We start from the raw sequence: 15,327 nt of genomic DNA on the forward strand, positions 1-15,327 counted from the left end.
GCCATGGATGAGGTGCTGGCTGTCCTGAGTCGGGACCCAGGATGGACCGCTCGCCTGTGTATCGGCTGGGGACATCTATGCGCTGCTGATCCGCCTCCGCTTGGGATGGTTTCCTGCTGGCTCCGCTGTGGACGGGACTCTCGCTGCTGTGTTGGATCCGCTTTGGACTGGACTCTTGCGGCTGTGTTGGATCCACTATGGATTGAACTTTCACAGTATCATGCCACCAACGTTCCACTGGGTGTGAGTTTTCCTTGCCCTTATGTGGGCCTACCAAGGATGTCGTAGTGGTTTGTGTTGTGGTTTGTGCAGCCCTTTGAGACACTAGTGATTTAGGGCTATATAAATAATCATTGATTGATTGATTGATAATATTTATGTATTTCGCTAATTTTAAGCATACGGTGACACATTCATTTCAATGCATCACTTTTTTCTTCGACAACATCACTAAGTATTACTCACTGCAGACTTCATGAAAGATAACAAACATAATAAAACATCACTTACCGGACAATCTCTGCTGTTACTGGGATGCCGACTGTTAGGACGTTGATATATTCCCGTTTAGATAAAGAATGACTCATAATCCTTGCAAAGAAAAAAGGGGGTGGAACCAACCGTCTTTCCGGGTCTTTTTCACAATTTCTGGGTCTGAGGTGGATGCCAAAGTTGACCAACAACTCGGTTTATGTTCACATCATTTTACTATCCAGGTGAAGAATGATTTATAATCTAGAATTAACTTTCATGAGCTTCGATGCAAGACTGCACCAGCTGATGATGTCAATACAACAGCATAAAAAAGTTACCTCTCGCTGCTCAATGCGCCGCTAAGTAATAATAATATCGCTAATACGGGGTTAATATTCAGGTCACAAAATGTAAATTGAATATTGTCGGTGCTTTTTGAATGGTTATTTATTGAGTTTTATGGTCAGAATAAACGCAATGATGTCATGATGTCATTGTAAGCAAACTTTTATTTGCGTTTGTTCAGGAATTGGAATGCATTAAAACAGGACATATGTCTTCTTGTCTTTCATAAGGATTGTGAATTATAGGCAAAATTGCAAAAAAAAAGGTGCAGTTTCCCTAAGTTATTCTTCTGGTCATAGTGAATTATCTCATTCATGTTTTCTCAGATCATATTGTTCACTAAAATGTAAAATGTGAAACTCCAGTACAGGGACTTATTAAGTCATTTGGGGGCCTGAGGCAAACCAAGTCATTTGGGCCCTTCACATGAAAAAAACAACATGGTAATGCTGTTAGAAACTACCATAAGAACTGCACAGTAAAGCTTGGCAAGCCGCACAATGAGCATATTTGATCCCAACACTTTTTATTGTAATGAATAGGCACATTAATTAACATTTAATCAAAAATAAGCCATTCTTTAGACATCCTTATTTTGTTAGCGCAGTTGGACCGGATGTGATGCATGATGCTATTATTAAAAAGGCCAGAAGTGTGTGGCTGGTGGGAAAAAGAGTTTGAACAACATTGGTTTTTTTTGTTACACCACCTAATGTTAAGTCCCTCCCTGCTTTAGGATAATCATTTTTAAATGTGTTTTCTCATAGTGATGTATTTAACTACTACTGATACTTCCTGGCAAAATAGGAAACCAATAAAAGCAAAACAGTAAGAGGGTTACCAAGGCACCTTTGGCACAAGACGTGTAATTTTTCATGTCGTGCGAAAAGGACCTATTAAAGTGTGTACGTAATTATACCTGGCCGCATGGGCGGGTCTGTCTTCCTTTTCCCGTTTTGTCATGTTTCTATCTCTTTGCTGAGAGATAATAGTAAGGGTTCAGTACAGCTTGAGCTTTATAAAAGCAAGATGATAAGGTTTCAGCCTATAAGGTTACCAGGTGCTAGGCAACTCACGCAGACACACAAGCAAACACATTCACCTTGTCGATGATTGTGTGTTACAACAAGTGTTGTACAAGAACAGTTTCTGTGGTTCTGCTTGGCTGCTGTTTTTGTTCAGATGTCACACGTCTGGTGCAACATGTTATCTCAACAAATAATGCAAAATCCCCATCAAACTGATAGGATGAAACGTTCTGTTGTTGTTGTAATCCAGCAGGCACAAGAGATTGATACAACGTTTATTATACATTAGTGACACTTGTGATTTAGGGCTATATAAAGAAAAATTTATTGACTGATTGATTGACATGTCCATGGAATAACGTTGCAAAATAGTTGTATTTGTAAATTTAGACAATCTTGATATCTGAACATTGGATCCAGATTGTTGGTTGGGAAATTATCAAATTTCAATGTCAATCAACGTCACTAATGGTAAATTGGTTATACTTGTGTAGGGCTTTTCTACCTTCAAGGTACTCAAAGTGCTTTGACACTCTTTCCACATTCACACACTGATGGCGTGAGCCATGCAAGGCGCTAAACATGCCCCTAAAGCTGACCAACATGCCGGATTGTAGTCAGCTGGAGGCGTGTCTTGATGAAATTAAACAATGGATGTCCGCTAACTTTTTGCAACTCAACGCCAAAAAAACGGAAATGCTGATTATCGGTCCTGCTTGACACCGACCTCTAGTTAATAATACAACTTTAACATTTGACAACCAAACAATTAAACAAGGCGACTCAGTAAAGAATCTGGGTATCGTCTTCGACCCAACTCTCTCGTTTGAGTCACACATTAAAAGCGTTACTAAAACGGCCTTCTTTCATCTCCGTAATATCGCTAAAATTCGCTCCATTCTGTCCATTAAAGACGCTGAGATCATTATCCATGCGTTTGTTACGTCTCGTCTCGATTACTGTAACGTATTATTTTCGGGTCTCCCCATGTCTAGCATTAAAAGATTACAGTTGGTACAAAATGCGGCTGCTAGACTTTTGACAAGAACAAGAAAGTTTGATCACATTACGCCTGTACTGGCTCACCTGCACTGGCTTCCTGTGCACTTAAGATGTGACTTTAACGACGTCCCACTGGGTGTGAGTTTTCCTTGCCCTTATGTGGGCCTACCGAGGATGTCGTAGTGGTTTGTGTTGTGGTTTGTGCAGCCCTTTGAGACACTAGTGATTTAGGGCTATATAAGTAAACATTGATTGATAAACATTGAAACACAACCCATCAGGAGCAAGGGTGAAGTGTGTTTCTCAAGGACACAACGGACGTGACTAGGGTGGTACAGTAGAAGCTGGGTTGCTGGCACGATCACTCTACCAACCGCGCCACACTGTCTCCACACACAATGTCACAACCTGACATTGATTAAATGTCGTCATAAAGCATGTTGTTCCAATGTTAGGTTTGAGTTGCTCAACGTCAGGACCTAATTCAACAAGTTCTCAAACCTTGTTTAAATGTCTTGTGCCTACTGGGAAGTCTTATTCATTAGACATGAACGAACATGATGAGAAGGGTGACTCTGGGCATTTCAGTATCGCCCTATTGCGTCTCCCTCCAGTTTGTTGCTGCTTTATTTAATCTCTACTACACAAAGAAGCCAGCGCTTTCATAGGATTCCCACAGTTTCCCCAAGCCGGTCAGAGAAATAGGTGAAAGGTTAGAGCCGGGCCTCTTTCCTCATGCGCAAGTTCAAGTTCACGAATGTGGCGTGTCGTTCCAAATTACCAGCATGCCAGTCATTGCCCCAGCTGCAGAAACGGCATCAAAACACAAAACCCAGCACGTGCTTAAAGGCTGAGGCATTATTAGTGGAGAAGTTGAGGCAGACCTCTGACGTGTTTCATGTTGACACTTGTATCACTACGGACATGTCTGCTGGTGTGGTGGTGTATTTTGGAAAAACAAAAAAAATTTGGCAACGTGGAAATGAAAAAAAGCGAGGTGCAACCCCTTAGTAAGCTATGTTATGCAACACCTTGTTATGTGTTTTGATTCCACCTCTTGCCTTTATTTTTGGTCCCTCAACCAGGCCTCTCTGCTGCAGCATGCTGGCTGTGTGCATATGATAAAACAAGATAAATGGGACCTCGTCCCAGAGCTATAAAAGGGCCTAATATCATGTCATTGACCCTGTCTGTGACATCGTTTTGAAGGTACACTGTCAAAGGATTTTAATACTTTTCCACCACTTGCCAGACACAACATATCGAAGATCTGATGTTCGTATTATGTCATGAGACAGATGTACTATAATATTAATGAAATATAGTGTAACATTTCAGCTTGTTTTTCAAGGGCACAGCCAACATATGCCCTGCACTGCTCTCGTTACATACAGTTGGCGTGTAAAAGTTACCTCAACTGCACTCCCAAGATAAACCCTAAACACACATAACACTTACTCAGCACAGACACAACATGATAGCTTCCTGTCCCCCATCCAAATTACACAACCAAGGCAAGTAGGACCCCTCCTTATTCTGGGAGATGTCTTTGCAGTTCATTATGAAGATAGAAGGGGACTAATGTCAAAGCCTCTCCCACCTTCTCTCCTTTCCTTCTTCATAGCCCTTCTAGAGCTTTCCTAAAGCCCGAATGACATGCACGCATCCACCACTTTGGTCTGTCCCTACAAGGCCAGAGCCGACAGGGCCTGGAGATGTCCTTGGCGAGGGTGAGCTGATAAACACAGCAAAAGAGAGGACAGGCTGTGCAGAGCCCCCTGAACCCCCACCCCCATGAGGATACGAGGAATCTTCACAACAGAGTTATTTTAAAGGGGAACTGCACTATTTGGGGAATTTTACCCATCATTCAAAATCTCTATGTAAGACAAGAAGACATTTGTTTTTTTAATGCATTCTAATTTGTAATATACAACATTTATGAGACTTCTTAAAAAACATCAAAAACCACCAACAATACTCCATTTACATCTTGTGGCCTGAATATTAACCAGGTATTAAAAATATTGTTGTTATAAGCACCAACGCGGAGAAACAATTTTTAGTGGTGCCTTGATCACAGAGCGGTAACTAGCTTATGAAGCTATTGACATACTGAGCCGGTGACCTGCTGCATTGCCTCTGAGTTGGTAAAAGTTAATTCTACATTATAAATTAGGCCTCTCACTTGTATAGTACACACTAAAAAGTAATGACTTAACCCAATGAGAAAAATTGAGGCAACCCTCTCCGTTTGTTTTTTTTTTTTACATTGTATCAACTGAAGTGCCATTGTATACAACTGATTGCTTCCTTTAATTTTAGGCAACTTGATTTTTTTAACAGTTAAAAGTTTTTGATAACTGAATGCAGCATACTCAATAAATATGTGCATTGATCTACATTTTCGAGTTGATTGCTTACTAATTTGAGTTACTTCCATTATTATTTTGTTACAAGTTTAACCCATTTTCAAATGTTGATTATAATCAATCAATCAATCAATGTTTATTTATATAGCCCCAAATCACAAATGTCTCAAAGGACTGCACAAATCATTACGACTACAACATCCTCGGAAGAACCCACAAAAGGGCAAGGAAAACTCACACCCAGTGGGCAGGGAGAATTCACATCCAGTGGGACGCCAGTGACAATGCTGACTATGAGAAACCCCTCTAATTTCTTTGTTTTATTTTATGTATATAAAACTTTATCTTGTATTCTAACATTTTTCATTACACTTTACAAATAAATGATCACAAACAAACATATGATAACAAACTGTGGATTTATTCTGTGCTTCATTGTGTACATCAAAATTAATTTTTAGACTATTCAAATTGAACTACATTGCCTGACAACTTATAAAAACATTTATAAAACCACTGCTTGGGCTGCTACCCCCGCGACCTGACCTCGGATAAGCGGAAGAAAATGGATGGATGGATGTATTACTGGTAAAATTGCATAATCTGTTAAAAAGGACCTTGCAAAAAAGTATCCTTTTCTTGGTGAAGTCTTTAACATATTTAAGACTTCAGAAAATAGTTAATATTACATGGTTTGTCAGTATAATTTAACATTAGAAACTGGACTTAACATAAACAATTGTTGCAGTACACGATTACAGTATGTTTCTTACAATGTAACAAGATTTCAGTATTGAACAATGTTATATCCAAGGATACACGGACTCGACTCTGAGCTAACATGATTTTGCGACACTTCCAACAAGCGTGGGTCAAACTGCTTTACGGCACCACACTTCTCTGTTGTAACACACCAACACCAGCACATAGCATAGATTGTATGCGGCAAACAATAAACTAGTAAAGTTGAAATTTAAGTTAAAGTACCAATGATTGATTCTGGGTTTTTGTTCTGTTGTGTTTATGTTGTGTTACGGTGTGGATTCTCTCCCAAAATGTGTTTGTCATTCTTGTTTAGTGTGGGCTCACAGTGTGGCGCATATTCGTAACAGTTTTAAAGTTGTTTATGCGGCCACCCTCAGTGTGACTTGTATGGCTGTTGATCACGTATGCCTTGCATTCACCCTTGAGTGTGTGTTAAAGCCGCATATATTATGTGACTTAGCCGACAGGCTGTTTGACTGGAGGCAAAAGCAGAAGTGACGAAAGGTTGTAGAGCAGTGGTCCCCAACCACCGGGCCGCAGAATAATTTTTTATAAAAAAAAAAAAATAAATAAAATAAAATAAAATAAACATATATACATTTTTTATTTTTTTATTAAATCAACATAAAAAAAACACAATATACACTTACAATTAGTGCACCAACCACAAAAAACTCCCTTTTTCATGACAAAAACGTCTCTTTTTCATGACAAAGAAGAAAAAAAGAAAAAAGAAAAAAAAAAGGACCCCTCCCCCCGGGCCGCGGATAAATTATTAAGCGTTGACCGGTCCGCGCATAGGCTTCACGGTGGCAGAGGGGTTAGTGCGTCTGCCTCACAATACGAAGGTCCTGCAGTCCTGGGTTCAAATCCAGGCTCGGGATCTTTCTGTGTGGAGTTTGCATGTTCTCCCCGTGAATGCGTGGGTTCCCTCCGGCTTCCTCCCACTTCCGAAGACATGCACCTGGGGATAGGTTGATTGGCAACACTAAAATTGGCCCTAGTGTGTGAATGTGAGTGTGAATGTTGTCCGTCTATCTGTGTTGGCCCTGCGATGAGGTGGCGACTTGTCCAGGGTGTACCCCGCCTTCCGCCCGATTGTAGCTGAGATAGGCGCCAGCGCCCCCCGCGACCCCGAAAGGGAATAAGCGGTAGAAAATGGATGGATGGACGGTCCGCGCATACAAAAAGGTTGGGGACCACTGTTGTAGAGGACACTAAAGGCCCCCAATACTGTTGTCTGCGTGGAAATCAGGAGAAATTAGGAAGAATGGTTGCCCCGGGAGATTTTCGGGCGGGGCACTGAAATTCGGGAGTCTCCCGGATAAATCGGGAAGGTTGGCAAGTATGCCTTGTTCACCTCCTGGTAGGTGAGGGAAGCAGTGAGCAGCAGCGGTGGCTGCGCCCGGGAATCATTTTGGTGATTTAACCCCCAATTCCAACCCTTGATGTTGAGTGCCAAGAAGGGAGGTAATGGGTCCAATTTTTATAGTCTTTGGTATGACTTGGGCGGGGTTTGAACTCACTACCTCCCGATCTCGGGGCGAGCACTCTAAAGAAATAACTTAGTCTGCATTTAGGTTACATTTTTAAATTATATCTCTTAAATTATTCACATTAAACCACCAAAATCATGTGGAAGTCATAATGAAGTCATTTTCACACAATATCCACTTAAAAAAATGTTTGTGTACGTTTTTTTCTCCTTTGTGAAGAAGCCAGACATGGTCAAGGACAGTGCAGCCATTTTGGACTTGCCCAGATGTGTCTAGTGGGTGGGTCACTATGGTTGTTTTAAGGACAAAATGTCCCTCTAAAAGGGTGTAGTTTAACCTAATTCATCATTTTGAGTTTTTCAGTCAAGCTACAGCTTAAAATCGCCACTAAAGCACATACAAGTAAGCTCTAACAAAAGCAACCGATCCAATGGATGACTTACTGGAGCGTAGAAGGTCGAGGCCATAAACAGAGAAATCAGTCAACTTTGCCATTGTACTTTAAGATGGCGAAAAAGACAAGGAAAGACGCTCGCTTGCGGCTACCTTTTTTTTTTTTTAAACCTGCGTAGGGATTGTGATTAATTCTTCATTCAAACGGAACAATATGAACATCCCAACAGTCGGCATCCCAGTGAGCGCAGACATTCTACAGTTAGTGATTGTTTTATTATGGTCATGGTTTGTATTTCTTCTTTAGCACTTACCAATTGTGCTGCTGGCTGGATCTGCTTATCACATTGCTTCTAAAATGTGTAGCTCATCCTCATTATATTCAGGCTAAAAAATATGAGGTTCTTGATCATCATTGGTCTTAAAGTAGCCGTTGTTGGCGCTCATGAAGTCTGCCATGATTGGTAGTTGTTGTAGGAAATAGCGAATATTTCAATGTAGCTGTGACAATAACTCAGCATCAAGGGTTGGAATTGGGGGTTAAATCACCAAAATGATTGCCGGGCGCGGCCACCGCTGCTGCCCACTGCTCCCCTCCCCTTCCAGGGGGTGATCAAGGGTGATGGGTCAAATGCTGAGAATAATTTCTCCACACCCCGTGGGTGTGTGAGACAATCATTGGCACTTTAACTTTAACTTTAACAATAAATATGCCGCTGTATGCTTAAAAAGACCAAGATTCAAGATTCAAGATTATTTATTGTCATATGCCCAGTTAAACAGACAGTTTTCCATACAATGAAAATTTTACTTTGCTAGTCCACCCTTCAACAAGTCACACGGTACTTAGCTAAAAATTATAATAAAAATGTATATACAAGGCACAGTTGCTATTACATGTTATTATTCAAGTGCCTGTTATTACATGAAATATATACTTGCAGTGTGTATATAAAACCTTGATGGAGGTTTTCGGATGTTTTTTAGACTGCTTTATAGGCGGAATTGTGCAAATCCATTTCCTCCATTGTAAACTGACTTTTGCTAACGTTTATTTACGAGTTAGAAAAAAGAAAAACAAATGCGCACTTGTTTCACATAAGAATTGTGAATGATGGACAAATAAATGAAAAGTGAAGTTCCCCTTTAAATTACACAAAGGATTTGGCCCTAAACTAAAAGCAACATGTCAACCATTGAAAATACAAAATTAAAATTGTACTTCTTTTTGTCATGAATAAAACGAATTAGTCATTTTTCTTCCAAAACGTTAAGTGGTGATGTGCATTCCTCCGCTATCCATCCATCCATCCATTTTCTACCGCATGTCCCTCCCGGGGTCGCGGGGGTGGCTGGAGCCTATCCCAGCTGCATTCAGGCAGAAGGAGGGGTACACCCTGGACAAGTCGCCACTTCATCACAGGGCCAACACAGATAGACAGACAACATTCACACACAAGGGGCAATTTAGTGTTGGCAATCAACTTATCCCCGGGTGCATGTCTTTGGAGGTGGGAGGAAGCTGGAGTACCCGGAGGGAACCCACGCAGTCACACACACACACACACACACACACACACACACACAGATTGTGAGGTACCAGCAATAACCCCTGTGCCACCGTAAAATACCACAAACCTCAAATATCTCCTCAAGCAGGAATTGTCAACTGGCGGCCTGTGGACTAATTTGGGCCCAAAAATGCCGGCCCGCGCGTTCAGTTCAAACTGGGAGGGACTAACATTTTTGCAGCAGATTACTAAAAACACAAAACTGTAAAAAAAATCTGTAGATTTTACAGTACAAAAAAATGGTACCTCAGTTGAGAACATTTTAGTATAAAATGTATGGTGATTTTTTTTCACCTACTTTTTGTAAATATAAATACGATGTAACTGTTATTTTTACAGTAAAATTTTGGCATGTGAGCTGTGAGGTTGTTTTTTTTTTTTACAGTAAAATCCATGATCTTAGTTTTTATAGTGCATTACTTACTGTAAATCAAAAAATGGTACCACTGTTATTTTTACGTTAAAATAATGATAGCTCAATCGCCAGATTCTACTGACATGTTTAAACCGTGTAGTACACTACACATATAAGGGGTGTCCAAACTTTAATCAAAGTTTATTTATATAGCCCTAAATCACAAGTGTCTCAAAGCGCTGCACAACCCACAACGACAACCTCGGCTCAGATCCCACATCAGGGCAAGGAAAAACTCAACCCATTGGGCTACAATGAGAAACCTTGGAGGGGAACGCAGATGTGGTGCATCTGTGCGTACTGAAAAGTCAAAAATATGCAGGGGCAATTTTGCTATTTTTTTATAATGTAAAAAATTATTATCTTTTAAAAAAAATATATATTTATGGTCAAAGATATGTGTTGTATGTGACACAATTCAATATTATTAGTTATTAATACCAAAATTTCAGTTTTTTCTTGATTACATTATGTATTTTTGTTATTTGTTTAATTTGTTTTTTTTTTACATTATGCTGCGAGCCAGCAAAAATCTTTATATAACTATTTTTCAGTTGGTCCTTAAAGACAGCAGAGCATGACTTCTGTAACACTGACCAAACAAATAAATAAAAATAAATACATTCCCAACGGAAAAGGACGTTTTTTTCCCCCAGAAGAGACACAATGAATATCCATCCATCCATCCATCCATCCATCTTCTTCCGCTTATCCGAGGTCGGGTCGCGGGGGCAGCAGCCTAAGCAGGGAAGCCCAGACTTTCCTCTCCCCAGCCACTTCCTCAAACTCTTCCCGGGAGATCCCGAGGCGTTCCCAGGCCAGCCGAGAGACGTAGTCTTCCCAACGTGTCCTGGGTCTTCCCCGTGGCCTCCTGCCCTGAACACCTCCCTCAGGAGGCGATCGGGTGGCATTCTGACCAGATGCCCGAACCACCTCATCTGGCTCCTCTCAATGTGGAGGAGCAGCTGCTTAACTTTGAATTCCTCCCGGATGACAGAACTCCTCACCCTATCTCTAAGGGAGAGCCCCGCCACACGGCGGAGGAAACTAATTTCGACCGCTTGTACACGTGATCTTATCCTTTCGGTCAAGACCCAAAGCTCATGACCATAGATGAGGATGGGAACGTAGATCGACCGGTAAATTGAGAGCTTTGCCTTCCGGCTCAGCTCCTTCTTTACCACAACGGGTCGGTACAACATCCGCATTACTGAAAACGCCGCACCGGTCCGCTTGTCGATCTCACGATCCACTCTTCCCCCACTCGTGAACAAGACTCCTAGGTAGTAGAACTCCTCCACTTGGGGCAGGGTCTCCTCCCCAACCCGGAGATGGCACTCCACCATTTTCCGGGAGAGAACCGGACTCGGACCTGGAGGTGCTGATTCTCATTCCGGTCAAATATTTTATATTTTATAGTTCCCCGGGTGCTGCTGTATGTTTGTGTTTAGCATCACAGTGGATATGCACTATGTTCATAAATATAATGATTGGTGACTACATACGAAGACAAGACAGAGGAGAGGGTCCAAGTATTTTTACTGTGCCTTCCAACATTACCTGTAAGTTACATTAATCAACTACGCTCTCTAGCGGCAGCGATAGGGATTACAAAGACTGTTTGATATAATCGAGCACTGAAAACTTACTTTTATGTACCACAGATGAGTCCAAAAATAGATCCAGCATTTTGCAAAAAGAGCGAAAATATTTCAGAAACATGGACACACGCGTGAGTAACTGTTTAAATAAGAAAATATCAACGGTGAGACCTCAGTAGGGGATGTAGCTCAGTGGTAGAGCGCATGCTTTGCATGTATGAGGCCCCGGGTTCAATCCCCGGCATCTCCACTTTTGTCACCTGAAGTTTTTTTCGTTGGTTTACCTTCCGCCAAATCAAGCATACTTAGAAAAAACACTTTATGACGTTCTATTGGTACAGTCTATTAACTATTGTGCATTCAAGATACTACTGTTACACCAGAATTAACTATGAACTAAAAAAAAATATATATATATATTTTTCTTTGTCATGAAAAAGGGAGGTTTTTGTGGTTGGTGCACTAATTGTAAGTGTATATTGTGTTTTTTATATTGACTTAATTAAAAAAATATATATACATTTATGTATATTATTTATTTTTTTTACAATAAAAATGAATAAAAAATTATTCTGTGGCCCGGTGGTTGGGGACCACTGATATAGAAGACATATCCCGTATTTCCTTGAATTGCCGCCAGGGCGCTAATTAATTTAAAACCTCTTCTCACTCCTGCGCTTACCAAATGAATGCGGTAAAAGTAAGCATGCGGTAAAAGTAAGCATGCGCTAATTATTTTAAAACCTCTTCTCACTCCGGCATTTACCAAAGGTATGCAGTGAAAATTTGAGTGTGATGTAAGCTTGGACCTTAAATCCTACTGAATAGCTCTTAATCTTCTTCCCTTTATGCGATTTCAAATTACCGGTATTGAAATCACCCTCCTCCATTTTGAAAATGATGACAGGGGAAGTGTCACTTGTGACGTCATGAGTTTGACCAGGCGGGAATACTAAGCATGCGCTAATAATTTTGGGAAGCAATTTTGACCCGGCAGTAATTCAAGGCAGGCGCACACTATATGCCCTGCGGCATTTCAAAGAAATATGGTATTTATATTGACTTTGTGTCACATGACCCCAATAAAATCTTGTAATTTGCACTTTTAAACATAAACATCTTTATGTTGTGACGTCACCTTTGATTGATTAAAACTTTTATTAGTAGATTGCACAGTTCAGTACATATTCCGTACAATTGACCACTAAATGGTAACAACCAAATAAGTTTTTCAACTTGTTTAAGTCGTGGTCCACGTTAATCAATTCACCTGCCTATTTATTTACATTTACATTACATTCATAGAGAGGGAAAACGGTATCCAACCCCACATTGATTTTGTACCCTTTTACAAAGACATAAATAATCCGTCAATTTTTACAATATATTTATTCAAACATATGGAGGATATCAACAACAAAAAAATATGTGAGCAAAACATTTTTTTCAGTTTGAGGAGAGAGCCTTGTTGGACAGATGAGACTGTTTTTTTTTCTAAGTTGGTCTACATGGTTGCAAACATCTCAGGAGGGTCATTGGTCCAATCCTCTGTACAGATACTTTCCAAATTCTAAAGCTTTTCAGGCTTTCACTTGTCAACTCAAAATTTCAGCTCCTTTAAAAGATTGTTATTGGAATTAAGGTCTGGCAGTAGGTCATATAGGGTCAAATACCTATTTCCCTCAATCAAATACAAATGAATTCATAACCGTTTTTCTCCACGTTGATATATTTGATCTCTCTCTGTATAAAATCCTTATGGACTTTTCATGTCTCTAGGAGGGAGTAGAATATACATAATCAGTAGGAGGTCAAATAAACATTTCAACCACTGTGTAGTGTATCTGGTGAGGGTTGATTATTGTAAGATATCTTCTAGAGCAGGGGTCACCAACATGGCGCCCTTAAGGACCAGATGAGTCGCCCGCTGGCCTGTTCTAAAATTGGCTCAAATAGCAGCACTTACCAGTGAGCTGCCTCTATTCTTTGAATATTATTTGTTTACTAGCAAGCTGGTCTCGCTTTGCTCGACATTCTAAGAGAGACAAAACTCAAATAGAATTTGAAAATCCAAGAAAGATTTTTAAAGACTTGGTCTTCACTTGTTTAAATAAATTCATTTTTTTTTTTTTTTTACTTTGCTTCTTATAACTTTAAGAAAGACAATTTCAGAGAAAAAATACAACCTTAAAAATTATTTTAGGATTTTTAAACACATATACCTTTTTACCTTTTAAATTCCTTCCTCTTCTCTCCTGACAATTTAAATCAATGTTCTAGTATTTTTTTAAAAAATGTTTTATTGTAAAGAATAATAAATACATTTTATTTTTAAATATTCATTTTAGCTTCTGTTTTTTGACAAAGAATATTTGTGAAATATTTCTTCAAACTTATTATGATTAAAATTCAAAAATATTATTCTGGAAAATCTAGAAAATCTGTAAAATCAAATTTAAATCTTATTTCAAAGTTCTTTGAATTTATTTGAACAATTTTGTTCTGGATAATCTAGAAGAAATAACGATTTGTCTTTGTTAGAAATATAGCTTGGTCCAATTTGTTATTTATTCTAACAAAGTGCATATTGGATTTTAACCTATTTAAAAGATGTCATCAAAATTTAAAAATTAACCTTGATCAGGAAAAATTACCAATGATGTTCCATAAATTATTTTTTACTTTTTTCAAAAAGATTCGAATTAGCTAGTTTTTTATTATTATTTTTTTTGTCAAATTTTGAATTTTAAAGAGTCGAAATTGAAGATAAACTGTGTTCCAAAATTTTATTTTCATTTTTTTCGTGTTTTCTCCTCTTTGAAATCGTTCAATTAAGTGTTTTTTTCATCATTTATTCTCTACAAAAAAACCTTCCGTAAAACGAAAAAAAGATTACGACGGAACAACAAACAGAAATACCCTTTATATATATATATACATATATATATATATATATATATATATACATATATATATATATATATATATATATACGTATATATATATATATATATATATATATATATATATATATATATATATATATATATATATATATATATATCCATCCATCCATCCATTTCCTACCGCTTATTCCCTTTTGGGGTCGCGGGGGGCGCTGGCGCCTATCTCAGCTACAATCGGGCGGAAGGCGGGGTACACCCTGGACAAGTCGCCACCACATATTTATTTATTAAAGGTAATTGAGCAAATTGACTATTTCTGGCAATTTATTTAAGTGTGTATCAAACTGGTAGCCCTTTGCATTAATCAGTACATGAGTAGCTCTTGGTTTCAAAAAGGTTGGTGACCCCTTTTCTAGAGATAATAAAACCAGGCAGTCTCATAAAATGCACATCATTTTGTAACACCACTTCAAATCAGGGGATGCTGCAGGATTAAGGATACATTATCTGCCATGAAACAAGAACACATCGAAGGTTGTGACCGAGCATCTACTATGCAAACTTGCTTAACCTGCATGCATGCAACATGTACACTCCGATCTAAAAATATCTGTTTGGAATGATCATTGCATAATTGTCACATTGCCATAGGCTACTGAGGAAGGAATAACTCAACACATGACTGTCAGCTGTGCTCTAGCCTAGAGCTCCAGGTCATACTCACAATGAACACAAACTCAACGAATTAGATACAATTATAATTATTGCACAAAATAATGACATCCATCTGAGTTACCTGCGGACATTTTTGGCAACACTTGTAATTTATTGGTATTTGACTGCTATCTTGTGGCACGTTTTGTATTTGTTGTTGTCGACGTGATACACATTTTAAACACGGAGGGGCGACACTTGCATTGGCTGTGGTAAATTAGACATTTAAAAAAAATATTTAAAAA

The 15,327-nt window shown here is 39.1% G+C and overlaps 1 non-coding gene across 1 annotated transcript; it reads left to right on the forward strand.

The window, feature by feature from the left end:
• The first annotated feature begins 11,640 nt into the window (after positions 1 to 11,640).
• trnaa-ugc (transfer RNA alanine (anticodon UGC)) lies at positions 11,641 to 11,712 on the forward strand. The gene has a single exon. It is a non-coding gene; the product is annotated as a tRNA-Ala (tRNA).
• The last annotated feature ends 3,615 nt before the right edge of the window (positions 11,713 to 15,327 follow it).

Source organism: Nerophis ophidion, linkage group LG06 (genome assembly GCF_033978795.1).
Source record: "Nerophis ophidion isolate RoL-2023_Sa linkage group LG06, RoL_Noph_v1.0, whole genome shotgun sequence".
NCBI lineage: Eukaryota > Metazoa > Chordata > Actinopteri > Syngnathiformes > Syngnathidae > Nerophis > Nerophis ophidion.